The 27881-nt window shown below is 34.5% G+C and overlaps 2 protein-coding genes and 1 long non-coding RNA gene across 5 annotated transcripts in view; 1 reads left to right on the top strand and 2 right to left on the bottom strand.

The window, feature by feature from the left end:
- Positions 1-21961, bottom strand: part of LOC110119244 — a 24939-nt gene extending 2978 nt beyond the window's left edge. Inside the window, exon 1 of the mRNA XM_048404818.1 lies at positions 20445-21961. The gene's annotated coding sequence lies outside the window, so the exon portion shown is untranslated. The remainder of the gene's footprint in view (positions 1-20444) is intronic.
- Positions 1-27881, bottom strand: part of LOC100646409 (mannosyl-oligosaccharide 1,2-alpha-mannosidase IA) — a 702484-nt gene that overhangs the window by 102159 nt on the left and 572444 nt on the right. The window lies entirely within an intron of this gene.
- On the top strand, positions 5309-27881 carry LOC110119252. Its single transcript, XR_007223629.1, has 5 exons — positions 5309-5454; positions 21955-22122; positions 22530-22680; positions 27120-27266; positions 27606-27881. It is a non-coding gene; the product is annotated as an uncharacterized LOC110119252 (long non-coding RNA).

Raw genomic sequence — 27881 nt, 5'->3', positions numbered from 1 at the left:
AGTTTTCTCTGTTTGGTGAAAGAATAGAAGATGAACCAGCAATTAATTTCAGTAGTGATAGGTCATGGACATGAATTTAAACTGTCTAACGATTCGTATAAATTACATAATTAGATAATTCGGAAAAATTAGCAATACGCGAGAAATGGACAAAGGATATACATCAACGACTGATACTATAAAGGAAGAAATGATACAGGTATTTTCATTATTGTCGCGTGTCAATTTAAATGTATCGATATTTGAGAACAACAATATTCAAAACATATTCAGATTTTTATGAAATTTCAAGCTGGAAGTAATACATAAGGTGTTATTACGATTTTAAAGAAAATATAAAATATCCCCTGTTTTAAGAATTTCAACAGTTCGTATTATGGTGTTGAAATGTATGGAATTACATAAACATTGTTATTATAAGAGTCAATAATACTTTAACGATTCTAAACGCGTAAAGCTGTTTGACTATTCCGAAAAAGAAAAGTTCAATTTTTGGTTTTATACGATCACAGGGAAAGGACGACATAAGCCATATTTCCTACGTTTTACAGGATAGGAATTCCAACATTGCCAAAATGGTGTTTATATACGTGTGTTCTTTTAAAAACATTCTAATTTTGAAAATTACTCGTCATAATATTCCAGTATCAGTAATATATTAAGAAATTGCTTGCCTTAATAATTATACTTTTGCCTTCCATAAAACTATATATCAGATATTTTCAAACGATTTGCATTCTTGGATCTAACAGATTATTTTCACTTTCAATTATGTCATAATAATTCAATTACGATGAACCATAAAGCGATAGTTAAATATAATATAAAATGTAGCAACCACAAACAATTATAAGAGTAAAGGAAATGCAGACCATCCTACTATAACACTGTTAATTCGTGTCGCAATCGAAATCATGTTACAAGGATATCCTGCTATAGGAGGGTGTTCGACCGTTCGCGGAGAGCCGTAATCGCGAAGAAGTGCGCTGACGAGAGTCGCAAATTCCTGTTACGATTTGATAATCGACGCCATGAATTGGTCGATCTCCTATTTCTGTTAGCATAATAGAGGAGGTTGAATTTGTGATAACGCTTAGTTAACAAATTAAAATACATTTTATTCCAATAACTTTGTAGCTATAATTATTTACGCGTGGTGCGTGTAGATGTATTTTCAGCGAAGTGGAAATAGTAAGTTGAACTGATGACTGATCAATGATCGGAAAACCAGTCAAGAAATGGTGACTGCTCTAAGTACGAAAAATCAGTTAAGATCATGAATGAGTTAAGGATAATAAACCAGTGAAGTTCGGAGACGTAACTGTCGTGGAGGAGAGCTATTGATAGGTGTGTAAATTCGTAGGTTTATGTAAAACTTTATCAATGTAATCGTTATAGTTCAGTTCTATTATGCTGCTAATTAAGTTTCAAAATGTTTCGTACAACACATATAAAACATATATTCATAGAAAAAGTTTTGTAAAAGATTACAACTTTTGTAATACAAGTTTATTAGCTACCTACCTCAAACTTCGCAATCAAAGATGTGCCACCTGTTATTATAGTACTCTGTTTGTTGCGCTAGAAAGCGTACGTGTAGTGTAGTGCACGATTGCATACAAATGAAGTTATTTAAATTTGTATTCGGTTACAAAAGTAAGCAGTGCTGAGTGTTAGATTTACTATGCATTTGAATATGGCATATCCTTCAGAATAAAATTGAAAGAAAGAAGAGAGTGACTATATATTATAATACATTAATATGCAACAATATCATACTAATTATTAAAGCTCACATTATGAGCTATATAATAGTTTCTTCTCGTGTATGCAATTTACACGGCATAATCAAGACACGTCAACTTTATTCATTAAAACGGCGAATACACACGTTGACTATCAGAAATCCGACTTCAAGTAACAACTTCGCTGCTGTCAACACCATAAGTCAATGATGCATTAAACATTCTATTGACTTGAGTATATCACGGTAAAGTATGAGAAAGACGTACTCAGCAACTGAAATGCGATAACATTTAATTAACAGGCATATGGTATCGATTAAACAGTAACAGACTGAAAGAATTACCGTCGTGAAACCGGCATGAGAAGCAACGAAAAATCCGAAAATATTTACTATGCTTTCCGTTGAACTCCTCAACATGATAAAGAGTAACAACTTCTGTGCTTCTACAGGCATGCAATACCATGTAGAATTGTACCTGCATATTGTTGCATCTCTTAAAATACATTAGTAATATAATCGTGTTACATACTTAGTAAATAGAAACATTTAGCCAAATAGAAAATTATTTAATGGACAACTATAGAACAACCACATATAGTCAAATTTGAGCTTACGATTCCTTAAACACGTTCAGACTGCGATCTATTATAATTTGTCCGGAAGAGCAAGATATGTACAAGAATGCTAAATGACCAATAAGGAAAAAGATACAGATAAAGATTTCTTTTTCATCTTTCGCGTCTGTTATCGTTCTAGAAAGCTGCAAAACATTAGGATACATTAGAATCAATTTTTCCATTCTGTTCAATCGTTCCGCATAATGTCAGTGTCTTTTCTCGTAAATTCATGCTAACAAAATTAATGATAAAGAACATATTTTAATTTACTTTCGTTCGAAATATTTCAACTCTATGTGCATCAAATTGATCTGAAATATTCGGTCGATGTCACCGATATTTGTATAAACTATCTATATATATATTCATAACCAATGGAAGATAGTATTCCTTTTCAGATATCACTTTTACGGTGTACCATTTATAAGAGAAAGAACAGAGAAAGTGTAAAACATCGAGATGGTGCTCTCACATATTACATTCATTGAGGATTTTGGTTTCTCCCAACAACGTGCAGGATTGAAAGGATACTTACTCGATGCAAACTCACAGAAACAGACACCACGACTATAGCAGATGGCAGAAGATAATGTATCGGATAATTCGAAAATAGGTAATTGATGAAACTTTGTCAAGCGAATGAATTTCACAAAAAGCGTCGGCAGGAAATGCATGGAAAACAAAGTAGGATCAGCTTAGATATCTACCATCATATAATATCTACCACTCGTTATAGTCGAATGTACCAACTGTAGTGTATTCGTATGACAGTCCACGACGTGCCGGAAGTCCCTGAAATTCGCGTCGATCTGTCTTGACGAGGACAGATCCGCAATTGTTTTTCGCATTCGATAGCTAAAAACGTGCGGAAATTTTTAGACAAATATAACATAACAAGGAACTTCGGATGCAATCGTTTGCATTAACCCCAATCAGCCAACAGTCTGCAAAATATCGCACTATTGACTGTATTAAGATACATTAATGAGAACTAAATGATCACACATATAACCATTTCTCTTAGGTCGACTGATTTAAAAGCTGTGTTTGACTAAAATACATTGTCGCCATAAGAATTCATACAAACAATTTCATCTGAAACATGCAGCGCATACGAGCAAAATACGAAAGTCTGAGACTGACCCATCGCGAGATTACGAGCCGGGTAAATCGCAATGAAATATAGTCACTAAAATTCTACGACTGCAATATTAACGATCCGCTGCAAAACATGTTCCCTGTTTAAATGTCATTGTGTGAATATTTTGGATATCGTATATTAACCTGACAATCATGAACATTCTAACGTTGTAAGTAATGTAAGATATATATTGCACGCAATGACAATATGAAAAGGGGAAAAGTTTGCATTTTCGTTCATACCTAGTTATCTCGAACATTCCGCAAATGTAGTAGGCAAACACAACAAACGTCAGTTCCGTACCCGCCCCACATAAAAATCCAATTGTATAAACAACTAGGATATTCATGTACACCACATCGACATACTCAAGGCGGTCGTGAGAAAACATTGTTAAGAGGGAAAAATAACGTCTTCGAGATTCATTCAAAGGCATTAGCAGATCCAATGTTATCGGAGTGAAGACATACGACGCTGCTAATAAAGTCCATGAGCAACATAAGCCTAAAACGGGAAGAGGATGGTTTAATGATAGCGTGATATCTTTGCACCCGAACGCTTTTGTACTATCAAATGCTGTTAGTCTCGTACCCACGACAACGGAAGCAGTTTCTCACTGTTTTCTTTTGAATAACACATATTTACCATATAATCGTATTAAAGGAACAGTATTTCTGACACAATACTTCGTCATGTGCAAGGGATTCGACATTTCTCGTTTTGTCGAATAAAGCCAATCACATAAACGAAGTTTGACAATGTTACGTTTACGTAATATTCGGAAGAAGGTATCCAGATACTAAGATAATCGCGAGTACGGTGACGAACTGCACGACCACAGAAAATGTTTTCATACATAGGAAAATAGGGATTATGGAAGTCGAATAATCGACGTATTTCATCAGTATGTGAATTTCAAATTGATCCTTCAGCATGGTGTCTGTCGTGCGTAAATAGTTAAAAAGGTATTCAGTCTGTACCACCATGAAAAAATATAAATGAATATCTTTATCTGAATTTCACAGATTCACTTTAGAGCATAACGTACCGCTGGAAACACTGCTACGGAAGAAACATATCGCATTAGAATGGCCGTAATTGGACAAGTTGCAGATAACGTTATGATGCAACCTCGAAATGTAATACCAGATTTAAAAAGCCATAAAACCTAGAAGCATATTCTGTTAATTCTTTATTGCAAGACGGACGTTACATTGTTGAATAGTGTTAATACAATATCATATTTATCTTCTCACGAATTTGTAACGGGTAGATTTGCAATAAAACGTCGCAGTGCACAAAAATTGGAAGCATAATAATAAGGAATTTTAGTTACCTCGAAAAGTATGTAGGCAAGCATAATGACAGAAATCGATATTCTGTGAATCGTTGAGTAAATCGATTTGTGATATGGCCAGAGTCCTAAGACACTCAGTAGTATACGATAAGTATTGTACTGCCGGTAGAACACGTCCATCTCGCTTCTATAACTGAAGAACATCTGTGCGGAAAATTCAAGGAATCATCCGACAACACCTCGCCACGATTTATTATTTCCACTGTTATCGTTTCCTTTTGAATTTGTTCGTGCCGTCTGCCTATAGAAGTAATTTATAATGCATGGAAATTGCAGTAATTCCGCGGCATCGATCGAGGTCATTAACGCCCCCCAAGAAATTGATACATAATAGATGTTCACTTTGAGAAAAATACAGTCTACGTACACTTTTTTTCCTCTGCATATTTTCCCTTATTTTTAGTTTGGTTTTATTTTTTATTAGGTGCTAGAAGACGGAAAATTTGTCGCAACGACAGTATTTCCGCAGACGCCGCGAACTTCACAGCAACATTTCCTTGGTGTACATCCTTTGTCATTTTCTTCAGTGGGTTGGACAGAGAGGAACAGCCGTCGAGGAGTATCAACAGTTTACGAATTTGATTTGTATCAGGTAATTGAAAATGAATATCGTAGAATTGACTGAAAGTGATAAGTTTTCTCTGTTTGGTGAAAGAATAGAAGATGAACCAGCAATTAATTTCAGCAGTGATAGGTCATGGACATGAATTTAAACTGTCTAACGATTCGTATAAATTACATAATTAGATAATTCGGAAAAATTAGCAATACGCGAGAAATGGACAAAGGATATACATCAACGACTGATACTATAAAGGAAGAAATGATACAGGTATTTTCATTATTGTCGCGTGTCAATTTAAATGTATCGATATTTGAGAACAACAATTTTCAAAACATATTCAGATTTTTATGAAATTTCAAGCTGGAAGTAATACATAAGGTGTTATTACGATCTTAAAGAAAATATAAAATATCCCCTGTTTTAAGAATTTCAACAGTTCGTATTATGGTGTTGAAATGTATGGAATTACATAAAGATTGTTATTATAAGAGTCAATAATACTTTAACGATTCTAAACGCGTAAAGCTGTTTGACTATTCCGAAAAAGAAAAGTTCAATTTTTGGTTTTATAAGATCACAAGGAAAGGACGACATAAGCCATATTTCCTACGTTTTACAGGATAGGAATTCCAACATTGCCAAAATGGTGTTTATATACGTGTGTTCTTTTAAAAGCATTCTAATTTTGAAAATTACTCGTCATAATATTCCAGTATCAGTAATATATTAAGATATTGCTTGCCTTAATAATTATACTTTTGCCTTCCATAAAACTATATATCAGATATTTTCAAACGATTTGTATTCTTGGATCTAACAGATTATTTTCACTTTCAATTATGTCATAATAATTCAATTACGATGAACCATAAAGCGATAGTTAAATATAATATAAAATGTAGCAACCACAAACAATTATAAGAGTAAAGGAAATGCAGACCATCCTACTATAACACTGTTAATTCGTGTCGCAATCGAAATCATATTACAAGGATATCCTGCTATAGGAGGGTGTTCGACCGTCCGCGGAGAGCCGCGATCGCGAAGAAGTGCGACGACGAGAGTCGCAAAATCCCATTACGGTTTGATAATCGACGCCACGAATTGGTCGATCTCCTATTTCTGTTAGCATAATAGAGGAGGTTGAATTGGTGATAACGCTTAGTTAACAAATTAAATTACATTTTATTCCAATAACTTTGTAGCTATAAATATTTACGCGTGGTGCGTGTAGATGTATTTTCAGCGAAGTGGAAATAGTAAGTTGAACTGATGACTGATCAATGATCGGAAAACCAGTCAAGAAATGGTGACTGTTCTAAGTACGAAAAAGCAGTTAAGATAATGACTGAGCTAAGGATAATAAACCAGTGAAGTTCCGTGACGTAGCTGTCCTGGGGGAAAGCTATTGATAGGTGTGTAAATTCGTAGGTTTATGTAAAACCTCATCAATGTAATCGTTATAGTTCAGTTCTATTATGCTGCTAATTAAATTTCAAAATGTTTCGTACAACACATATAAAACATATATTCATAGAAGAAGTTTTGTAAATGATTACAACATTTATAATACAAGTTTATTAGCTACCTACCTCAAACTTCGCAATAAAACAGGTGCCACCTGTTATTATAGTACTCTGTTTGTTGCGCTAGATAGCGTACGTGTAGTGTAGTGCTCGATTGCATACAAATGAAGTTATTTAAATTTGTATTCGGTTACAAAAGTAAGCAGTGCTGGGTGTTAGATTTACTATGCATTTAAATATGGCATATCCTTCAGTATAAAATTGAAAGAAAGAAGAGAGTGACTATATGTTATAATACATTAATATGCAACAATATCATACTAATTATTACAGCTCACACTATGGTATAATAGTTACTTCTAGTGTATGCAATTTACACGGCATAATCAAGAAACGTCGACTTTATTCATTAAAACGGCAAATACACACGTTGACTATCAGAAATCTGACTTCAAGTATCAACTTCGCTGCTGTCAACACCATAAGTCAATGATGCATTAAACATTCTATTGACTTGAGTATATCACGGTAAAGTATGAGAAAGACGTACTCAGCAACTGAAATGCGATAATATTTAATTAACAGGCATATGGTATCGATTAAACAGTAACAGACTGAAAGAATTACCGTCGTGAAACCGGCATGAGAAGCAACGAAAAATCCGAAAATATTTACTATACTTTCCGTTGAACTCCTCAACATAATAAAGAGTAACAACTTCTGTGCTTCTACAGGCATGCAATACCATGTAGAATTGTACCTGCATATTGTTGCATCTCTTAAAATACATTAGTAATATAATCATGTTACATACTTAGTAAATAGAAACATTTAGACAAATAGAAAATTATTTAATGGACAACAATAGAACAATCACATTTAGTCAAATTTGAGCTTACGATTCCTTAAACAAGTTAACACTGCGATCTATTATAATTTGTCCGGAATAGCAACATATGTACAAGAATGCTAAATGACCAATAAGGAAAAAGAAACAGATGAAGATTTCTTTTTCATCCTTCGCGTCTGTTATCGTTTCAGAAAGCTGCAAAATATTAGGATATATTAGAATTAATTTTTCCATTCTGTTCAATCGTTCCGCATAATGTCAGTGTCTTTTCTCGTAAATTCTATCCTCCTAACAAAAGTAATGATAAAGGACACATTTTAGTTTACTTTCGTTCGAAATATTTGAACTATATGTGCAACAAATTGATCTGAAATATTCGGTCGACGTTACCGATATTTGTATAAGCTATATATATATATTCATATACAATGGAAGATAGCATTGCTTTTCATATTTCACTTTTACGGTGTACCATTTATAACAGAAAGAACAGAGAAAGTGTAAAACTTCGAGGAGCTGCTCGCACACATTACATAAATTGAGGAATTTGGTTTCTCCCAACAGCGTGCAGGATTGAAAGGATACTTACTCGATGCAAACTCACAGAAACAGACACCACGGCTACAGCAGATGGCAGAAGATAATGTATAGGATAATTCGATAATATGTAATTGATGAAACTTTGTCACGCGAATGAATTTCACAAGAAACATCAGCAGAAAATGCATGGAAAACAAAGTAGGATCAGCTTAAATATCTACCATCGAATACCCATTATAGTCGAATGTACCAACTGTAGTGTTTTCCTGTGATTGTCTACGACGTAGCGGAAGTCCTTGAAGTTCGGGTCGATCTGCCTCGACGAAGACAGACCCGCAATTGTTTTTTGCATTCGATAGCTAAAAACGTGCGGAAATTTTTAGACAAATATAACATAACAAGAAATTTCGCATGCAATCGTTTGAATTAACCCCAATCAGCGAACAGTCTGCAAAATAACGCACTATTGACTGTATTGAGATATATTAATGAGAATTAAATGATCACACAGATAACCATTTCTCTTAGGTCGACTGATTTAAAAGCTGTGTTTGACTAAAATACCTTGTCGCAATAAGAATACATACAAACAATTTTATCTGAAACATGCAGCGCATACGAGCAAATTATGAAAGTCTGAGAATGACCCTACGCGAAAGTAAGAGCCGGGTAAATCGCAATGAAATATAGTCACTAAAATTCTACGACAGCAATATTAACGATCCGCTGCAAAACATGTTCCCTGTTTAAATGTCATTGTGTGAATATTTTGGATATCGTATATTTACCTGACAATCATGAACATTCTAACGTTGTAAGTGATGTAAGGTATATATTGCACGCAATGACAATGTGAAAATGGGAAAAGTTTGCATTTTCATTCATACCTAGTTATCTCGAACATTCCGCACATGTAGTGGGCAAACACAGCAAATATCTGTTCCGTACCCGCCACACATAACAATCCAATTGTATAAACAACTAGGATATTCATGTACACTATATCGACATACTCTGTGCGGTCGTGAGAAAACATTGTTAAGTAGGAAAAATAACGTTTTCGAGATTCGTTCAAAGGCATTAGCAGATCCAATATTATCGGAGTGAAGACATACGACGCTGCTAATAAAGTCCATGAGCAACATAAGCCTAAAACGGGAAGAGGATGGTTTAATGATAGCGTGATATCTTTGCACCCGAACGCTTTTGTACTATCAAATGCTGTTAGTCTCGTACCCACGACAACGGAAGCAGTTTCTCACTGTTTTCTTTTGAATAACACATATTTACCATATAATCGTATCAAAGGAACAGTATTTCTGACACAATACTTCGTCATGTACAAGGGATTCGACATTTCTCGTTTTGTCGAATAAAGCCAATCACATAAACGAAGTTTGACAATGTTACGTTTACGTAATATTCGGAAGAAAGTATTCAGCTACCAAGATAATCGCGAGTACGGTGACGAACTGCACGACCACAGAAAATGTTTTCATACATAGGAAAATAGGGATTATGGAAGTCGAATAATCGACGTATTTCATCAGTATGTGAATTTCATATTGATCCTTCAGCATGGTCTCTGTCGTGCGTAGATAGTCAAAAAGGTACTCAGTCTGTATCCCCATGAAAAAATATATATGAATATGTTTATTTGAATTTCACAGATTCACTTTAGAGCATAACGTACCGCTGGAAACACTACTACGGAAGAAACATATCGCATGAGAATGGCCGTAATTGGACAAGTTGCAGATAACGTTATGATGCAACCTCGAAACGTAATACCAGATTTAAAAAGCGATAAAACCTAGAAACATATTCTGTTAATTCTTTATTGCAAGACGGACGTCACATCGTTGTATAGTGTTAATACAATAACATATTTATCTTCTCGCGAATTTGTAACGAGCAGATTTGCAATAAAAGTTGCGGTGCACATAAATTGGAAGCATAATAATAATGAATTTTAGTTACCTCGAAAACTATGTAGGCAAGCATAATGACAGAAATCGATATTCTGTGAATCGTTGAGTAAATCGATTTGTGATATGGCCAGAGTCCTAAAACACTCAGTAGTATACGATAAGTATTGTACTGCCGGTAGAACACGTCCATCTCGCTTCGATAACTGAAGAACATCTGTGCGGAAAACTGGAGGAATCATCCGACAACACCTCGCCACGATTTATTATTTCCACTGTTATCGTTTCCTTTTGAATTTGTTCGTGCCGTCTGCCTATAGAAGTAATTTATAATGCATGGAAATTACAGTCATTCCGCGGCATCGATCGATGTCATTAACGCCCCCCAAGAAATTGATACATAATAGATGTTCACTTTGAGAAAAATACAGTCTACGTACACTTTTTTTCCTCTGCATATTTTCCCTTATTTTTAGTTTGGTTTTATTTTTTATTAGGTGCTAGAAGACGGAAAATTTGTCGCAACGACAGTATGTCCGCAGACGCCGCGAACTTCACAGCAACATTTCCTTGGTGTACTTTATTCGTCATTTTGATCAACGGATTTGACAAAGAGGAACAGCCGCCGAGGAGCAGCAACAGTTCGGGAATTTGATTTGTATCAGGTAATTGAAAATGAATATCGTAGAATTGACTGAAAGTGATAAGTTTTCTCTGTTTGGTGAAAGAATAGAAGATGAACCAGCAATTAATTTCAGTAGTGATAGGTCATGGACATGAATTTAAACTGTCTAACGATTCGTATAAATTACGTAATTAGATAATTCGGAAAAATTAGCAATACGCGAGAAATGGACAAAGGATATACATCAACGACTGATACTATGAAGGAAGAAATGACTCAGGTATTTTCATTATTGTCGCGTGTCAGTATAAATGTATCGATATTTGAGAACAACAATTTTCAAAACATATTCAGATTTTTATGAAATTTCAAGCTGCAAGTAATACATAAGGTGTTATTACGATTTTAAAGAAAATATAAAATATCCCCTGTTTTAAGAATTTCAACAGTTCGTATTATGGTGTTGAAATGTATGGAATTACATAAACATTGTTATTATAAGAGTCAATAATATTTTAACGATTCTAAACTCGTAAAGCTGTTTGACTATTCCCGAAAAAGAAAAGTTCAATTTTTGGTTTTATACGATCACAAGGAAAGGACGACATAAGCCATATTTCCTACGTTTTACAGGATAGGAATTCCAACATTGCCAAAATGGTGTTTATATACGTGTGTTCTTTTAAAAACAGTCTAATTTTGAAAATTACTCGTCATAATATTCCAGTATGAGTAATATATTAAGATATTGCTTGCCTTAATAATTATACTTTTGCCTTCCATAAAACTATATATCAGATATTTTCAAACGATTTGCATTCTTGGATCTAACAGATTATTTTCACTTTCAATTATGTCATAATAATTCAATTACGATGAACCATAAAGCGATAGTTAAATATAATATAAAATGTAGCAACCACAAACAATTATAAGAGTAAAGTAAATGCAGACCATCCTACTATAACACTGTTAATTCGTGTCGCAATCGAAATCATGTTACAAGGATATCCTGCTATAGGAGGGTGTTCGACCGTTCGCGGAGAGCCGTGATCGCGAAGAAGTGCGCTGACGAGAGTCGCAAATTCCTGTTACGATTTGATAATCGACGCCATGAATTGGTCGATCTCCTATTTCTGTTAGCATAATAGAGGAGGTTGAATGGGTGATAACGCTCAGTTAACAAATCAAAATACATTTTATTCCAATAACTTTGTAGCTATAAATATTTACGCGAGGTGCGTGTAGATGTATTTTCAGCGAAGTGGAAATAGTAAGTTGAACTGATGACTGATCAATGATCGGAAAACCAATCAAGAAATGGTGACTGTTCTAAGTACGAAAAAGCAGTTAAGATAATGACTGAGCTAAGGATAATAAACCAGTGAAGTTCGGTGACGTAGCTGTCCTGGAGGAAAGCTATTGATAGGTGTGTAAATTCGTAGGTTTATGTAAAACCTTATCAATGTAATCGTTTCGTACAACAAATATAAAACATATATTCATAGAAGAAGTTTTGTAAAAGATTACAACATTTATAATACAAGTTTATTAGCTACCTACCTCAAACTTCGCAATAAAACAGGTGCCACCTGTTATTATAGTACTCTGTTTGTTGCGCTAGATAGCGTACGTGTAGTGTAGTGCTCGATTGCATACAAATGAAGTTATTTAAATTTGTATTCGGTTACAAAAGTAAGCAGTGCTGAGTGTTAGATTTACTATGCTTTTAAATATGGCATATCCTTCAGTATAAAATTGAAAGAAAGAAGAGAGTGACTATATATTATAATACATTAATATGTAACAATAACATACTAATTATTAAAGCTCACACTATGGTATAATAGTTACTTCTAGTGTATGCATTTTAAACGGCATAATCAAGAAACGTCAACTTTATTCACTAAAACGGCGAATGCACACGTTGACTATCAGAAATCCGACTTCAAGTAACAATTTCGCTGCTGTCAACACCATAAGTCAATGATGCATTAAACATTCTATTGACTTGAGTATATCACGGTAAAGTATGAGAAAGACGTGCTCAGCAACTGAAATGCGATAACATTTAATTAACAGGCATATGGTATCGATTAAACAGTAACAGACTGAAAGAATTACCGTCGTGAAACCGGCATGAGAAGCAACGAAAAATCCGAAAATATTTACTGTACTTTCCGTTGAACTCCTCAACATGATAAAGAGTAACAACTTCTGTGCTTCCACAGGCATGCGATACCATGTAGAATTGTACCTGCATATTGTTGCATCTCTTAAAATACTTTAGTAATATAATCGTGTTACTTACTTAGTAAATAGAAACATTTAGCCAAATAGAAAACTATTTAATGGACAACAATAGAACAACCACATTTAGTCAAATTTCAGCTTACGATTCCTTAAACACGTTCAGACTGCGATCTATTATAATTTGTCCGGAATAGCAAGATATGTACAAGAATGCTAAATGACTAATAAGGAAAAAGATACACATGAAGATTTCTTTTTCATCTTTCGCGTCTGTTATCATTTTAGAAAGCTGCAAAACATTAGGATATATTAGAATTAATTTTTCCATTCTGTTCAATCGTTCCGCATAATGTCAGTGTCTTTTCTCGTAAATTCTATTCTCCTAACAAAAGTAATGATAAAGGAAATATTTTAATTTACTTTCGTTCGAAATATCTGAACTCTATGTGCAACATATTGATCTGAAACATTCGGTCGACGTTACCGATATTTGTATAAACTATCCATATATATTCATAACCAATGGAAGATAGTATTCCTTATCAGATTTCAATTTTACAGTGTACCATTTATAAGAGAAAGAGAAGAGAAGGTGTAAAACTTCGAGAAGGTGCTCTCACACATTACATTCATTGAGGATTTTGGTTTCTCCCAACAACGTGCAGAATTGAAAGGATACTTACTCGATGCAAACTCACAGAAACAGACACCACGGCTACAGCAGATGGCAGAAGATAATGTATCGTATAATTCGATAATAAGTAATTGATGAAACTTTATCAAGCGAATGAATTTCACAAGAAGCGTCGGCAGGAAATGCATGGAAAACAAAGTACGATCAGCTTAGATATCTACTATCGAATACCCATTATAATCGAATGTACCAACTGTAGTGTATTCCTGTGATTGTCTACGACGTAGCGGAAGTCCCTGAAGTTCGGGTCGATCTGCCTCGACGAAGACAGACCCGCAATTGTTTTTCGCATCCGATAGCTAAAAACGTGCGGAAATTTCCAGACAAATATAACCTAACAAGGAATTTCGCATGCAATCGTTTGAATTAACCCCAATCAGCGAACAGTCTGCAAAATAGCGCACTATTGACTGTATTGAGATATATTAATGAGAATTAAATGATCACACAGATAACCATTTCTCTTAAGTCGACTGATTTAAAAGCTGTGTTTGACTAAAATACATTGTCGCCATAAGAATTCATACAAACAATTTTATCTGAAACATGCAGCGCATACGAGCAAAATAGGAAAGTCTGAGAATGACCCTTCGCGAGAGTGAGAACCAGGTAAATCGCAATGAAATATAATCACTAAAATTCTACGACATTAATGATCCGCTGCAAAACATGTTCCCTGTTTAAATGTCATTGTGTGAATATTTTGGACATCGTGTGTTGACCTGACAATCATGAACATCCTAACGTTGTAAGTGATGTAAGGTATATATTGCTGAAAAGTCAGCATTTTCATTCATACCTAGTTATCTCGAACATTCCGCAAATGTAGTGGGCAAACACAACAAAGGTCAGATCCGTACCCGCCACACACAACAGTCCAATTGTATAAACAACTAGGATATTCACGTATACCATATCGACATACTCTATCCGATCGTACGAAAACATTGTTAAGAGGGAAAAATAACGTTTTCGAGATTCGTTCAAAGGCATTAGCAGATCCAATGTTATCGGAGTGAAGACATACGACGCTGCTAATAAAGTCCATGAGCAACATAAGCCTAAAACGGGAAGAGGATGGTATAATTATAGCGTGATATCTTTGCACCCGATCGCTTTTGTACTATCAAATGCTGTTAGTCTCGTACCCACGACAACGGAAGCAGTTTCTCACTGTTTTCTTTTGAATAACACATATTTACCATATAATCGTATTAAAGGAACAGTATTTCTGACACAATACTTCGTCATGTGCAAGGGATTCGACATTTCTCGTTTTGTCGAATAAAGCCAATCACATAAACGAAGTTTGACAATGTTACGTTTACGTAATATTCGGAAGAAGGTATCCAGATACTAAGATAATCGCGAGTACGGTGACGAACTGCACGACCACAGAAAATGTTTTCATACATAGGAAAATATGGATTATGGAAGTCGAATAATCGACGTATTTCATCAGTATGTGAATTTCAAATTGATCCTTCAGCATGGTCTCTGTCGTGCGTAGATAGTCAAAAAGGCATTCAGTCTGTATCCCCATGAAAAAATATATATGAATATATTTATTTGAATTTCACAGATTCACTTTAGAGCACAACGTACCGCTGGAAACACTGCTACGGAAGAAACATATCGCATGAGAATGGCCGTAATTGGACAAGTTGCAGATAACGTTATGATGCAACCTCGAAATGTAATACCAGATTTAAAAAGCGATAAAACCTAGAAACATATTCTGTTAATTCTTTATTGCAAGACGGACGTCACATCGTTGTATAGTGTTAATACAATAACATATTTATCTTCTCGCAAATTTGTAACGAGCAGATTTGCAATAAAAGTTGCGGTGCACATAAATTGGAAGCATAATTACCAAATAAATTAGCTAAAATAATAATGAATTCTGGTTACCTGGAAAACTATGTAGGCGAGTATAATAACAGAAATCAATATTCTGTGAATCGTTGAGTAAATCGTCTTGTGATATGGCCAGAGTCCTACGACACTCAGTAGTATACGATAAGTATTGCACTGCCGGTAGAACACGTCCATCTCGCTTCGATAACTGAAGAACATCTGTGCGGAAAATTCGAGGAATCATCCAACAACACCTCGCCACGATTTATTATTTCCACTGTTATCGTTTCCTCTTGAATTTGTTCGTGCCGTTTGTCTATAGAAGTAATTTATAATGCATGGAAATTACAGTCATTCCGCGGCATCGACCGAGGTCATTAACGCCTCCCAAGAAATTGATACATAATAGATGCTCACTTTGAGAAAATTGCAGTCTACGTACAATGTTTTTCCTGTGCATGTTTTCTCTTATTTTCAGTTTTATCTTATTTTTTCTTTTTTTTTTTTTTTAAGTGTTAGAAGGGAGAAAATTTGTCGCAACGACAGTATTTCCGCAAACGCCGCGAACTTCACAGCAACATTTCTTTGGTGTGCTCCCTTTGTCACTTTGTTCAATGGATTTGACAAAGACGAACAGCCGTTCAGGAGTATCAAATCGTAAAGTGTTAACTTTCGATTTGTATCAGGTAGTCGTGACATTTGAAACATCAGCCTTTGGCAACAAAATATATACTCGTTGTGACAATTATTGTCTGAAGTGGTTCTTGTTTGCTGAGTATCCTGATCTTCACAATAATTAACATTGCAATCTGTTCTTTTTGCAATGCTATCGTTAACCTCTGAGTAAGTAATACTATTATGCTTAATTTATTCTTACGCTAGAAAAAGACTCGTTTGGCGTTCAATCCTCTATGAAGTAACGCAATGTGGGATATTAATACGATATTGCAGATAAAATCAAATGTGATAATATCTAGTATGATAAAATTTAATATAATACACATGATTGGAAATGAATATTGTAAAATTGACAGAAAATGACAAGCTTTCTCTGTTGTAGATTTGGTGAAATTTTATAAGATGAACCAGTAATTAATTTCAGTAGTGATATGTCATGGACATGAATTTACGATGACTATCGAGTAATTCGGAAAAATTAGACATACGCGACAAATGGATAAAGGATGTACAACAACGACTGGTCCTATCAGGGAAAAAATGACTCAGATATTCTCATTATTGTCGCTTGTCAATTTAGATGTCTCCATATTTGAGAACAGCAGTTTTCAATATATACCCGGATTTTTGTGAAATTTCAAGCTGGTAATTTTATGAGCACCAGATATTGTTCAACAATAGATTTTCTATAGGAATTCTGTGACTAATATACGGGACAATTGAAAAGAATCTTCTGTCGTCAAATTAAGAATTTCTTATTAGTACTGAAATAAATAGAAACGAATGATCTTAAAATATATACAGAGGCGTGACAATATATCATGGAAAAAGTGTTGCATATTATGATACTATAACTTCCACGTACTTAAATTATAAAACGTCAAGTGAAGTTTATCCATGCATGTGGTGTTATTTCGGTTCAAAAAAAAATATGAAATATGCTACATTTTAATAATTTCAATAAAAAGAATTATTATGTTGATATCTATGGTATTACATAAAGATTAACAAATCTAAACTCATAAACATTTTCGACCATTCCGAAAAGGAAAGAAATATTCGTTTATTCTCGATGGATGATCGCACGAAAAAATCAAACATAACTCCGATTTTTGATTGTAGATGAAAATCACAGAGAAAGAGCATCATAGGTCACATTTCCTACGTCTTACAGGAAACGAATTCTAACATTACCAAAATTGTGTTTGTATTCGACTGCGGAATTATGCGTGTACTTATCTATTCAAACCAGTCTTAATAATTATACCAATTGTTCGTTCGCAATTACATTTTCTGTATACTAATAACGCAATGTACAATATTAATATCATATTTTCAGTAAAATCAAATATTATGTCTATCATTCGAAACACACGCGGTTGTAAATATAACACTATAAAATCTTTTTTGTTGAATGTATTTATGTTAGGTCGGGCGACATTCTGCCTAGAGCAGGCCACACACCGCGGTCAGGATGGCAACCAGAAGTCCGCAGATCCTTCCTGCGTACCTTCAATAATCTCAAGTACTTACCATAAATCCCAGGAATTTGCTAGTCAAGGTCCTTCAGACCGAACGAATATTCTTTCCTTGCATTGTTTTCTAAAGTTTATTGTCCACCATAGGTTGACACGGAAAAGTTTTCTTTTCTCACGTATAAGTCCTCTCACTATCAACTTTATCTCGAGGGCGGTTGGCATCCTACATCACCCACCACCATAGCAAATAACCAATTAAGAACGAAGCATATTTACCTCATTCTTCTACGCAAATTAGCATCAACAAATCCGACGGTCCCGTGCGCTGGACACACCCACCCTTAGCTTTCCTCCGCCACGTCAACGTCGCCAAGCTTCACTGATTTTCCATCTTTCAAACAGTCAACATCCTTTTGACCGGTTTTACACCCTTAGATCAGTCACTTACTTAACTCATACATACGCACCAGCGTAACTATCTTCTTTAACAACTTGTTGGAATAAACTGTGATTTGTAACTTGTTATATCAGTGCCATATTCAATTTAACTACCTCTATTATCCTAATCGAAATAGGGGATCGATCATTTCGTGGCGTCGATTATCTAATCGTAACGGGAATTTACGATTCCCGTTGACGTGTTTCCTCGCAATCGCGACTCTCCGCGAGTGGTCGAAAATTCAATTTATCATGACAAGAGTGAAAAATGGGAAACGTAAAATTAATTGAAAATCCAAATTCTGTTCCCCTTCAGAATTTTCAAAAGAATGAAACATAAACCAGTGATGAATGTAAATTATTTATTATTAAATATTAATTCATATCACTACTACCAACAACTATCGTAAAGTCAATGATGCTGGAGAAATTCTACTGAAGAGAGTATATCATAGTAAAGTACGAGAAAGACGTACTCAGCATCTGAAATGCAATAACATTTAACTAGCAGATATCAGACAACGATTATATAGTAACAGACTGAAAAAATTACCTTCGAAAAACCGACATGAGAAGCAGCGAAAAATCCGAAAAGGTCTATCACACTTTCCGTTGAACTCCTCAACATGATAAAGAGCAACAACTTCTGCGCTTCTACAGGCATGCAATACCATGTAGAATTGTACCTGCATATTGTTGTATCTCTTAACATACACTACTAATACAATCGTGTTATATATTTAGTAAATAGAAACATTTAGACAAATAGAAAATTATTAAATGGACAACAATAGAACAACCACATTTAGCGAAATTTCAGCTTACGTTTCCTTGAACACGTCCAGACTATGATCTATTAAAATTTGTCCAGAATAGTGACATAGATATAAGAGCACTATATGGCTGATAACGAACATACTAGAGATGAAGATTTCTGTTTGATCATTCACATTTGTTACAGCATTTGAAAGCTGTAAAACATTAGGAATAATTAGAATCAATTTTCCCCTTTTATTCAGTCGTTCGTCATTATTTATCTTCTTTCGCAAATTCTTTCGTTCTAACAAAAGTAATGTTAATGGACACTCTTTTCAGTTGACTCTCGTTTGAAATATTTGAGCAACGCTAACGGTACGTGTATAAACTATCTATATATATTCATAACCAATGCAAGGTAGTATTCCTTTTCAGATTTCACTTTTACAATGTACCATTTATAAGAGAAAGAAGAGAAAAGTCTAAAAACCTTGAGAATGTGCTCTCACACATTACATTCATTGAGGATTTTAGCTTTTACCAACACAGTGCAGGAATGAAAGGATACTTACTCGATGCAAACACACAGAGAAAGAAACTAGAAACACAGAACATGGCGGAAGATAATGTACCATGTAATTCGATAATACGTAATCGATGAACCTTTATCCGGCGAATGAATTCCACAAGAAACGTCGGCAGGAAATGCATGGAAAATAAAGTAGGATCAGCTTAAATTTGTACCATCAAATACTCATAGTTGAAGGTACCAACTGTAATGTATTTCTATGACAGTCCACAACGTGTCGGAAGTTCCAGAAATTCGAGTCGATCTGCCTCGACAAAGACAGATCCGCAATTGTTTTTCGCAACCGATAGCTAAAAAAGTGCACAAATTTTTAGACAAATATGACTTAACAAAGAATTTCACTTTGTATCGTCTGAATTAACCCTAATTAGTTAACAGCCTGCGAATTATCGTACTAATGACTGTATTGAGATATATTTATTAGAATTAACTGATCACACAGGTAACCATTTCTCTTCGGTCGATTGATTTTAAAGCTGAGTTTAGTGAAAATAGATTGTGGCCATATGAATACATACAAACAATTTCATCTGAAACATACAGCACATACGAGCAAAATAGGAAAGTCTGAGAATGAGAGTTAGGTAAATCGTAATTGAATAAATTTACTGAAATTCTACGACAGCAATATTAACGATCCGCTGTGAAACACGTTCTCCGTTTAAATGGCATTGTTTGAATGTTTTGCATATCGTATATTTATCCGACCATCATGACAATTGTAACGTTGTAAGTGTTGTAAAGTGTCTGTTGCACGCAATGACCATTTGAAAAGGGGAAAAGTCAGCATTTTCATTCATACCTAGTTATCTCGAACATTCCGCACATCCAGTGGGCAAACGCAGCCAACATCAGTTCCGTACCCGCCAGACACAACAATCCAATTGTATGAACAATTAGTATATTCACGCATACCATATCGACATACTCTATGCGGTCGTGAGAAAACGTTGTTAAGAGGGAAAAATAACGTCTTCGAGATTCGTTCAAAGGCATTAGCAGATCCAATGTTATCGGAGTGAAGACATACGACGCTGCTAATAAAGTCCATGAGCAACTTGAGCCTAAAACGGGAAGAGGATGGTTTAATGGTACCATGATATCTTTGCATCCGATTTTTTTTTATACTAACAAATGATGTTAGTCTCGTAACCGCGATAACGAAAGTAGTTCCTTACTTTTCTCCTTTGAATAACACATATTCACCATATAATCGTCTTACAGGAACAGTATTCCTGACATAAAATTTGTGCAAAGGATTCGGCATTTATCGTTTTCTCTAATAAAGCCAATCACATAAAGGAAATCGCGATTACAGTAACAAATTCTATGAATATTGAAAATGTTTTCTTACATAGGAAAATGAATAATATATATGTCGAATAATCGACGTATTTCATCAGTATCTGAACTTCAAGTTGATCTTTCAGCGTGGTGTTTATCGTGCGTAGATTGTCAAAAATATATTTAGTCTATACCCAGATGAAAAAAATATATATCAATCTCTATAGTTAAACTTTAGTTCATTAAAGTTGAACTAGGGTTCACAATAGAGTATCACGTACCACTGGAAACAATGCTATGAAAGTGACATATCGTATGAAAAAGACCGTAATTGGACAGATTGTAGATAACGTTACGATACAACCTCGAAATGTAATACCAGATTTAAAAAGCGATAATACCTAAAAACATATTCTCTTAATTCTTTATGTCAAGAAGTACATCACATAGTTGTATAGTCTTAATACAATAACATATTTACCTTCTCACGAATTTGTAACGAGTAGATTTTCAATAAAACGTCGCAGTGCACAAAAATTGGAAGCATAATAATAATGAATTTTAGTTACCTCGAAAACTATATAGGCAAGCATAATGACAGAAATCGATATTCTGTGAATCGTACAGTAAATCGACTTGTGATATGGCCAGAGTCCTAAGACATTAAGTAGTATACGATAAGTATTGTACTGCCGGTAGAACACGTCCATCTCGCTTCGATAACTGAAGAACTTCTGTGCGGAAAACTCGAGGAATCATCTGACAACACCTCGCCACGATTTATTACTTCCACTGTTATCGTTTCCTCTTGAATTTGTTCGTGCCGTCTGTCTATAGAAGTAATTTATAATGCATGGAAATTGCAGTCATTCCGCGGCATCGACCGAGGTCATTAACGCCTTCCAAGAAATTGATACATAATAGATGCTCACTTTGAGAAAATTGCAGTCTACGTACAATGTTTTTCCTCTGCATGTCTTCTCTTATTTTCAGTTTAGTCTTATTTTTTTTTTTTTTTTTTTTTTTAGGTGTTAGAAGGGAGAAAATTTGTCACAACGACAGTATTTCCGCAGACGCCGCGAACTTCACAGCAACATTTCCTTGGTGTACTCTTTTCGTCATTTTGATCAATGGATTTGACAAAGACGAACAGCCGTCGAGGAGTATCAACAGTTTACGATTTCGATTTGTATCAGGTAGTCGTAATATGTGAAACATCAGATTCTTGCAACAAAATATACCTATTAGTCATGACAGTTATTGTCTGAAGTGGTTCTTCTATGCAGAATGTCCTTATTATCCCAATAATTAACATTGCAATCTGTTCTTCGTCCAATGTTATTGTTAACTTCTGAGCAAGTAATACTGTTATTCTTAATTTATTTTTGTGCTAGTTGTTTGGCGTTTGATTCTCGATGAAGAAACGCAATGTCGGATATTATTGCTATATTATAAATAAAATCTAATATAGTACATACGATTGAAAGTACAATATTAGCGAATGTTGAATATTAGTTGAAATACTGTTGGAAGTTGAAAATTGAAGAGATTGAAAATGTATATCGTAGAATTGACTAAAAATGACAAGCTTTCTCTGTTGCAGATTTGGTGAAAGAATGGAGGATGAAGTAGCAATTAATTTCAGTAGTGATAGGTTGTGAACATGAATTTACGATGACTATCGAGTAATTCGGAAAAATTAAACCTACGCGACAAATGGATAAAGGATGTACAACAACGACTGGTCCTATCAGGTAAAAAATGACTCAGGTATTCACATTATTGTCGCTTGTCAATTTAGATGTCTCCATATTTGAGAACAGCAATTTTGATTGTATATCCAGATCTTTGTGAAATTTCAAGCTGGTAATTTTATGAGCACCAGATATCGTTCAACAACAGATTTTCTATAGGAATTCTGTGACTAATATACTGGACAATTAAAAAGAATCGTCTGTCGTCAAACTAAGAATTTATTATTAGTTCTACAATTCTTATTAGTAGTACAATATATCATGGAAAAAGTGTTGCATATTATGATACTATAACTTCCATGTACCTAAATTATAAAACGTGAAGTGAATTTTTTCTATGCATGTGGTGTTATTTCAGTTTAAAAAAAAATATAAAATATGCTACATTTTAATAATTTCAACAGTCTGAATTATCATGTTGAAATGTATGGGATTACATAAAAGTTGTTATTGTAAGAGTCACTAATATTTTAACGATTCTAAACTCATAAACCTTATCGATCATTCCGAAAAGGAAAAAAAAATACTCGTTTAATCTTGATCGAGGATCGCACGAAAGTAATCAAGCATAAATTCAATTTTTGGTTTTATACGATCACAGGGAAGGAACGACATAAGTCACATTTCCTATGGCTTACAGAAACAGAATTCCAATATTACCAAAATTGTGTTTATATTCGGTTTCGGAATTATGTGTATGTCCTTTTATCTCGTTCAAACTTTTAAAAACAGTGCTCGTCACAGTATTCCAGTATCAGAGAGACACTAAAATATTGTCTTAATTCTTATATCTATTATTCGTTCGCAATTATATCTTCTGTCTAATAATAACGCAGTGCACAATGTTAATACGATGTTTTAAGTAACATCAAATATTATGTCTGACATCCGAAATAAACGCGATTGAAGATATAATGCTACGGAAACAATTCCATTAAATGTATCTGACTTAAAAAGAGTGAAAAATGGGAAACGTAAAATTAATTGAAATTCGAAATTCTAATCCACTTCAAAATTTCCGGAAGAATGAAATATAAAGCAATGACTGATATAAATTATTTATTATTAAATATTAATTCAACACAGTCACTACTATCAACAGCAATCGTACAGTCAATTATGCTGGAGAAATTCTACTGAAGAGAGTATATCATAGTAAAGTACGAGAAAGACGTACTCAGCATCTGAAATGCAATAACATTTAACTAGCAGATATCAGACAACGATTATACAGTAACAGACTGAAAAAATTACCTTCGAAAAACCGACATGAGAAGCAGCGAAAAATCCGAAAAGGTCTATCACACTTTCCGTTGAACTCCTCAACATGATAAAGAGTAACAACTTCTGCGCTTCTACAGGCATGCAATACCATGTAGAATTGTACCTGCATATTGTTGTATCTCTTACAATACTCTAGTAATATAATCGTGTTATTTACTTAGTAAATAGAAACATTTAGACAAACAGAAAATTATTTAAGAACAACCACATTTAGCCATATTTGAGCTTACGTTTCCTTGAACACGTCCAGACTACGATCTATTAAAATTTGTCCAGAATAGTGACATAGGTATAAGATCACCATATGAATGATAACGAACATACTACAAATGAAGATTTCTGTTTGATCATTCGCATTTGTTATAGCATTTGTAAGCTGTAAAACGATAGCATAAATTAGAATCAATTTTCCCATTCTGTTCAATCGTTCGCCATTATGCGAGTGCCTTTCTCGTAAATTCTATCATTCTAACAAAAGTAATGATACACGATACTTTTCAGTTCACTCCTCTTCGAAATTATACAAAACAAATTGATCTGGAATATTCGGTTGACGTTAACGATATTTGTATAAACCATCAGTATATATTTATAACCAATGTGAGATAGTATTTCTTTTCAGATATCACTTGTACGATGTACCAATTATAAGAAAAAGAATTGCGAAAGCCAAAAGGTTTCGAGAATAGTTTCACATATTACATTCATTGAGGATGTTACCTTTTTCCAATAACGTGCAGAAATGAAAGGATACTTACTCGATGCAAACACACAGAGAAAGAAACTAGAAACACAGAACATGGCGGAAGATAATGTACCATGTAATTCGATAATGCGTAATCAATGAGCCTTCATCCAGCGAATGAGTTCCACACCAAACGTTGGTAGGAAATGCATGGAAAATAAAGAGAGATCAGCTTAGATATTTACAATCAAATACTCATTATAGTCGAATATACCAACTGTAGTGTATTCGTATGACTATCCACAACGTGCCGGAAGTCCCTGAAATTCGGGTCGATCTGCCTCGACGAAGACAGACCCGCAATTGTTTTTCGCATTCGATAGCTAAAAACGTGCGGAAATTTTTAGACAAATATAACCTAACAAGGAATTTCGGATGCAATCGTTTGAATTAACCCCAATCAGCCAACAGTCTGCAAAATATCGCACTATTGACTGTATTGAGATATATTTAGAAGAATTAAATGATCACACAGATAATCATTTCTCTTAGGTCGACTAATTTGAAAGCTGTGTTTGACTAAAATACATTGTCGTCATAAGAATACATACAAACAATTTCATCTGAAACATGCAGCACATACGACCAAAATAGGAAAGTCTGAGAAGGACCCTTTGCGAGAATGTGAGCTAGGTAAATCGCAATTAAATAAATTCACTGAAATTCTATGACTTCAATATTAATCATCCGTTCTGAAACATATCCCCCCTGAAATGGCATTGATTAGATGTTTTGGATATCGTATATTTACCTGACAATCACGACCATTGTAACGTTGTAAGTGCTGTAAGTTATCTGTTGCAACGTACTGACTATGTGAAAAAGAGAAAAGTCAGCATATTCATTCATACCTAGTTATGTCGAACAATCCGCACATGTAGTGGGCAAAGAGAACCAACATCAGTTCCGTACCCGCCAGAGACAACATTCCAATTGTATGAACAACAAGGATATTCACGCATGCTATATCAAGATACTCTATCCGGTCGTGAGAAAACATTGTAAAGTAGGAAAAATAACGTCTCCGAGATTCGTTCAAGGGCAGTAGCAGATCCAACGTTATCGGAGTGAAAACAAATGACGTTGCGAATAAGATCCACAAGCAACATAACACTAAAATGAGAAGATGGTGGTTTAATGATACCATGATATCTTTGCATCCGATTTTTTTTGGACTAGCAAATGATGTTAGTCTCGTAACCGCGATAACGAAAGTAGTTCCTTACTTTTCTCCTTTGAATAACACATATTTACCATATAATCGTCTTAAAGGAACAGTATTTCTGATATAAAACTTGTGCAAAGGATTCGGCATTTATCGTTTCCCCTAATAAAGCCAATCACATATTGAAGTTTCACAATTTTACATTTACATAATATTCGGAACGAAATATTCAGACATTAAGATAATCGCGACTACAGCGACAAATTCTTTGAACATGGAAAACGTTTTCTTACATAAGAAAATGGAAATTATATAAGTCGAATAATCGACGTATTTCATCAGTATCTGAACTTCAAGTTGATCTTTCAGCGTGGTGTTTATCGTGCGTAGATTGTCAAAAATATATTTGGTCTATACCCACATGAAAAAATATATATTAATCTCTTTAATTGAATTTGGTTCACTAAAGTTGAACTAGAGTTCAAATTAGAGCATCACATACCACTGGGAACATTGCTACGGAAGTGACATATCGCATGAAATAGATCGCAACTGGACAGGTTGCAGATAACGTTACGATGCAACCTCGAAATGTAATACCAGATTTAAAAAGCGATAAAACCTAAAAACATATTCTGTTAATTCTTTATTTCAAGACGGACACCACATCGTTGTATAGTGTTAATACAACAACATATTTATCTTCTCACGAATTTGTGACGAGTAGATTCGCAATAAAAGATGCGGTGCACATAAATTGGAAGCATAATAATAATGAATTCTGGTTACCTGGAAAACTATGTAGGCGAGCATAATAACAGAAATCGATATTCTGTGAATCTTTGAGTAAATCAACTTGTGATATGGCCAGAGTCCTAAGACACTCAGTAGTATACGATAAATATTGTACTGCCGATAGAACACGTCCATCTCGCTTCGATAACTGAAGAACTTCTGTGTGGAAAACTCGAGGAATCATCCGACAACACCTCGCCACGATTTATTATTTCCACTGTTATCGTTTCCTCTTGAATTTGTTCGTGCCGTCTGTCTATAGAAGTAATTTATAATGCATGGAAATTACAGTCATTCCGCGGCATCGATCGAGGTCATTAACGCCTCTCAAGAAATTGATACATAATAGATGCTCACTTTGAGGAAATTGCAGTCTACGTACACTTTTTTTCCTCTGTATATTTTCTCTGATTTTCAGTTTAGTCTTATTTTTTTCTTTTTTTTTTTTAGGTGTTAGAAGGGAGAAAATTTGTCGCAACGACAGTATTTCCACAGACGCCGCGAACTTCACAGCAACATTTCCTTGGTGTACTCTCTTCGTCATTTTGATCAATGGATTTGATAAAGACGAACAGCCGTCGAGGAGTGTCGATTTCGGTTTGTATCAGGTAGTCGTAATATGTGAAACATTAGCTTCTTGCTACAAAATATACCTATTCGTCATGACAGTTATTGTCTGAAGTGGTTCTTCTATGCAGAATGTCCTTATTATCCCAATAATTAACATTGCAATCTGTTCTTCGTCCAATGTTATTGTTAACGTCTGAGCAAGTAATACTGTTATTCTTAATTTATTTTTGTGCTAGATCGTTTGGCGTTTGATTCTCTATGAAGAAACGCAATGTAGGTTATTAAAAATAAAACCTTATATAATACGCTCGATTGAAAGTAAATATCGTAGAATTGACTGAAAATGACAAGCTTTCTATATTGCAGAATTGGTGAAAGAATAGAAGATGAACCACCAATTAAATTCAGTTGTGATTGGTTATGGACATAAATTTACGACGACTAACGGGTAATTTGGAAAAATAAGAGATAAGCGAAAAATGGACAAGAAATATACAACAACTGATCTATCAAGGAAGAAACGACTCTCAGGTATTCTCATTATTGTCTATTGTTAATTTAGATATCACAATATTTGAGAAGAAGAATTTTGAAAATATCCAAATTTTTGTAAAATTTCAAGCTAAAAATAGTACACTTATT

Source organism: Bombus terrestris, chromosome 4 (assembly GCF_910591885.1).
Source record: "Bombus terrestris chromosome 4, iyBomTerr1.2, whole genome shotgun sequence".
Classification (NCBI taxonomy): Eukaryota; Metazoa; Arthropoda; class Insecta; order Hymenoptera; family Apidae; genus Bombus; species Bombus terrestris.
This window is presented reverse-complemented; position numbering and strand designations above follow the sequence as displayed.